Source organism: Triticum aestivum, chromosome 7D (assembly GCF_018294505.1).
Source record: "Triticum aestivum cultivar Chinese Spring chromosome 7D, IWGSC CS RefSeq v2.1, whole genome shotgun sequence".
Classification (NCBI taxonomy): domain Eukaryota; kingdom Viridiplantae; phylum Streptophyta; class Magnoliopsida; order Poales; family Poaceae; genus Triticum; species Triticum aestivum.
In genome coordinates this window covers 50,810,059-50,815,464 of record NC_057814.1, presented here as the reverse complement: position 1 = coordinate 50,815,464, position 5,406 = coordinate 50,810,059, and positions in this window count along the sequence as shown.

Sequence of the window (5,406 nt, the reverse complement as noted above, 5' to 3'; positions counted from 1 at the left end):
AAAGCTCACCCATGTACGCACCTTGCCTTTCATCGATCTACATGTCCCTTCAAGAATACAAAAGAAAAAATACCAGATCTCGTATCCGCCAAAGAAAAAAAAACTAAAAGGAAAAACTCGCCCAATGTACAGACCTTGAATACTACACCCTTCCATAAAAAGAAATATATCTACACCCACGTACACACCTTGCATCTATCTACATGTCCCTTAAAAAAATACCAGATGTGGCATCCCTCAAAGAAGAAAAAACTAAAAGGAAAAACTCACCCACGTACATACCTTGAATATATGTACACCCTTCCTAAAAAACAAGAATATATCTACACATGTATACACCTTGAATATATGTACACGTCCCTAAAAAAAGAAAAAAATGACCAGATCTCGCATCCCACAAAAGGAAAAAAAACTAAAAGAGAAAACTACAACGATTTAATTGATCCACGGTACATATATATGCAGTTTGCATGATCTACACGTCCCTTGAGAAAAGAAAAAAAAATCCCAGATCTTCATCGAAAGGAAAAAAAACTACTGCATGAATCTCACGTATCTGGACTATAATGATTACGAATAGGAAAGACAACTTTGACCCAAAAAAAAGAGCTACAGTTATTTGAAAAAAATTGAGTATTACATCTCCCGTACAATAACTAATACCAGTTTGTGTTTCCAAAGACCTTTGTTAGGTCTAGCATGTCGAACAGGAGGTGCTTACGGGAGTAAGCAATCCGCATATGCTCACAAGTCCATCGATAAAGTTCAGCAGCAGCATACATAAAAATTTGGTGTTGTTATATATACATGTGATTGTATGAGGCCTATTTTTACTTGATCCTCGTGTTAAAAGGACTAATCAAGCCACAATCAAATTAGAATATTATAAGTAGACAGATTAAAATAACATTAATTACAAACAAATTGGTGACTTGGTCGCGACACCGGATAAATTATTCAGCAGTCCCAAATAAGTTACTATTTTCTTTAAATGTAATAAGATGCCATGATTAAAAATGTTAATTCAACATTCCTTATACGCATGACACATAGGTTGGCGACTTAATCTACTAACAACATAGTTATCATGAGACAAAAGAACCGTATTTTATTCCAACTGAAATTCCACAATCAAAACGTTTACTCAGGAACCTAATATAACATATCCAATAGAAACATTGCCGAGTTAGTATATAAACACCGGCTAATTAGTCTATTAGACCTAGAATATATTTTAATTATTCTTTTTAAAGGTTAGTTTTATTACTACATGTTATTCTTTACATTCATCGGTCCTTACTCAGCATACCAATTTGATATGAATTGTGGTATCATACAAGCGCTTTCCTATTCTCTTTTGCTCGATGTCTGACCATACTAATAGGTATAAATACCATGTTTTATTGTGCACTGGTCAAGCTACAAGACATGATCTTTGTTCGTTGGTCGACCATGGCTGAGATCGCGGTTTACTCTTTCTATAATCCAGATAATTAGTTCCTTAACTGCAAACATAGATTTTTCACATGTATTTTTTGTACCATAGTCATACATGATTCAAGAACAAAGACCGGCACGTGAGGCTGGACTGCATGTGTTTAGAAGATTGAAACATCTGAAGTGTTTTTTTACTGGCTACTCAAAAACATATATGTCATACTTCAATCAATTAAATAGCAAACCAATACATATATGTGCTCGAGGAGTCTTCTAATTCAGGTCACATCCAGTATTCAATGCTTTGAAATACCCAAACAAAAAATGTGGAAATCCGAATGAATGAGAAATTTATTCTCTCGACTATGTTTACTATACCACACAATATCAAATTTGAAATCAACACTGATATTAGTTAATTAATTAATTAACACAAATTAAATGTTAATAGTGCTGTTTGGTCATGGTCAGAACCCAACTAAATTAGCTAATATTGAGCCACATATGTCTCTCACTAAACCATGGATCAAATTAGAATATGAATTGCCCTAATATTCCTATATTTGGTGATTCTTCTAAACTAAATGATAAATTTATTCTCTCAACTATAGGGTGGGTGTAGGCTTAGGTTTATGTCATGTAGGCGAGAAAAATATTTACAAAAATATTATGCTTACCAGTCCTCTATATTGAACTTGCATACAAAATTATCTTTTAAAATCATGCATACCCAAGAGGCCTTTAATAAGTTTGCTTTCTAATGATATTCAATTTAGCAGAGACAATGGAATATAAAAACATTAACTTCCTAACATTTTTAGAACAGTAAAGGAGGTGCCCCACAAATGCCCACACATAAACTTCATAAAATTTCAGCCCGCGCATCGAGCGGGCCACTGTGCTAGTGAGATAAATTGTGAATCATCCTGGTTATTTGCCTTGTCTCAAGTTTTCTTTGTGATGGATCGTGACCGTCAGGTTAGGCCGTAGCTATCCATCACCGTACCATCATCAGTACGCTATACCAGAATACAAAGAAATGAATTCAGAAGCCACCTCACTTGACCGATTCCATGTGCCTAAACGCGTCCGCTCATTTTCTCCCGATCATTGTACTCATCCTACTTTTTTCGCCTGCTGCGCCAAGGCAGCAACAGTTCGTTCTTCGCTGTCTGTCGGACGTCAACCCACAGTTGTCGCTCTTCTATTTATTTACTGGAGGATTGTTGGGAATAAGCCGTGGAAGAGCCCGGGACGCGGTGTGCGTGCGTGCGCGGCGGTGAACGCGTCGGGCTCGGCCGTGGCAGCCTGGATCGCGTGTGTGCGTGACCAGGTGTGCGTGCCTGTGTGACCTCACGTTCGAGCGCGTGGGCCGTTGTGTGTAGGCAACAGAAACGGAGTGGCAACCACGTCGGGGCGCTTGACCCGGCCTGCGGCGTCTGCGTGCGTGCGCGGTGGATACGCGGGCCTGGGAGCGTGGATGTGGGGGTGTGCGCAGTTGGAGTGTGGTGTGGCGCGTCCGTGCGTGCTGGGATAAAAGGCCAGCTCCTCCACCGTTGTATATCGCCAGATCGAGTCTGAGCTCGAGAAAGGAAACAAGGACGCCGTTCGTGCGGCGGGCGGAGTTCGTGCTCCAGCAAAACCACTTGTGTCCTTGCGTCCTTCTTCTTTCTCCTTCTTCTTCTTTGCTGTGTTAGAGAGTGAGCGAGAGGGAGGTGCTGCTGAGCGAGAGGAAGAGGAAGGCCGCGGCAACAACAAGGATACCTTTTTCTTCGCTCTTCCATAACCTCCTCTCGGCTCCATGAAGATGGTGATCATGCTCATGCGCATCCGACGCCCCCTTGCTCTTTTCGACTACCTCGCCGCCCTTCTCCTCCTCGTGCTGCTCGCCGTCGCCGCTGCCGTGGCAGCTCTGCGACACCACCGCTGGGAACTACACCGAGGGCAGCCCCTAGCAAGCCAACATACGCGTCCTCGCCGGCGGCTTCCCCGGGAACGCCTCGGCGTCCCCGGCCCTTTTCGCCAAGGCCTCCACCGGTTCGGCACCAGACGTCGTCTACGCTCTCGCGCTCTGCCGCGGGGACACCAACGCCTCCTCCTGTGCGGCGTGCGTCGCCGCCGCCTTCCAGAACGCGCAGCAGCTCTGCGCCTTCAACATGCGCGCCACCATGTTCGACAACCCCTGCATCCTCCACTACTCCAACCACGACTTCCTCGCCAGTGCCAACGACGACGACGGCGCGGAGGTGTTCATCGCATTTAACTATAAATGTTAGCAGTAATCTTGATTAGACTATTAGTTAGTGCATGTGTGGCTGTTAGTTGCGTAGATGGGTCATGGAGATATTCCAGGCAGTAGTTGCTGGGCATGCGTTTCTGTTGAAGGCTCGCCGCGTCGTGCGCACGTTGGAGCGCATCGTGGGCGTCGGCCAGAGCAAGCGGATCACGCATGCACCAGAGAGAGGTGGGCCGCGTCGTGTGTGTGCACCTGTGTTAGCCCGGGTATAAATACCCCCTGTACCGCTTGTTGATGCATCGGAGCTGAGCCAGCCATGTAGCCATTGAAAAGATAAAGAAGATTAGGGCGTGCGTGCGCCCACGGCGGCGTTCGTGCGCCGGCCCAAAATTTCTTGCGTCTTGTGTCTTCTTCTACCTCTAGCCGAGAGTGAGGGAGGGATGCGGTTCCAACATTTGGTATCAGAGCTTGGTGTCTTGGGCGTGCGTGCCGTGCCGGAGGCGTGGCAGCGATGGCGGCGCTCGCCGGTGGCTGCGCGATGGAGCTCCGGGCCGTGTGTCGGCCTCTGGAGGAGGGCGGGGCTGCAGCTATCATGGCGCGTGGCGGAGGCGGCGGGCGGTGACGTCGTATGTACGGCGACCGCGGAGGCCGCCGAGGCGCTGCGTGGTGGCTGCGGCGGCACGGTAAGGAGGCCGCGGAGAACCTGCATGGTGGCGTCTTCAACGACGACGACGGCGCGGCGAGCGCGTCGCGGCGGCTCGGCGCGACAACAGTGGAGGCGTGTGGCACAGAGCCGCGGCGCTCGTGTCGGATGCGTCAGGCGTGTGTATGGGCGCGCGCCGGACGTGTCAGGCGCGGCAGGACCGTGGTGTAGGGTAGCCGTTGGCGAGCGAGGGTGTGCGCGTTGAGCTGGTCCATCGCAGGCTTGCCGCGCCCAGACGTGTGCGTGCATGTCGGAGGGGGCGCGAGCAGAGCGGGCGGGACGAGCGCTCGACGTGGGCTGGGACGTGGGTGCGTGCCCGGTGCGTCCCTGGGTATAAAACCCCCGTGTACGTTGTAATGGCAGTGCCCGGAGTCGAGTTCAAGCTTGAGTGAAGCCAGAAAGCCGTCAGTGCGGCAAGCGTCAGTGCGCTGGGAAGATGGTGGCTGCCACAGCGTGTGGCGCTGTCCCATGATCACGAGTTCAAGATTAGAAGGGAGAATGTTAGCAGTAATGTTGATTAGACTATTAGTTAATGCATGCGTGGCTGTTAGTTCCGTAGCTGGGTCATGGAGATATTCCAGGCAGTAGTTGTTGGGCATGTGTTTCTGTTGGAGGCTCGCCGCGTCGTGCGCATGTTGGAGCGCATCGTGGGCGTGGGCCAGAGCAAGCGGATCACGCATGCACCAGAGAGAGGTGGGCAGCATCGTGTGTGTGCACCTGTGTTAGCCCGGGTATAAATATCGCTGTACCGCTTGTTGATGCATCGGAGCCGAGCCAGCCATGTAGCCATTGAAAAGATAAAGAAGATTAGGGCGTGCATGCGCCCACGGCGGTGTTCGTGCGCCGGCCCGAAATTTTTTGTGTCTTGTGTCTTCTTCTACCTCTTACCGAGAGTGAGGGAGGGCTGCGGTTCCAACAACAACGTCAGCGCGGGGGCTGCGGCGGCGTTTGACGCCGCCTCCGGCCGGCTCGTCAATGCCACCGCCGACTATGCGGCCAAGGACCTGACCCAGCGGTTCGGCACAGGGGA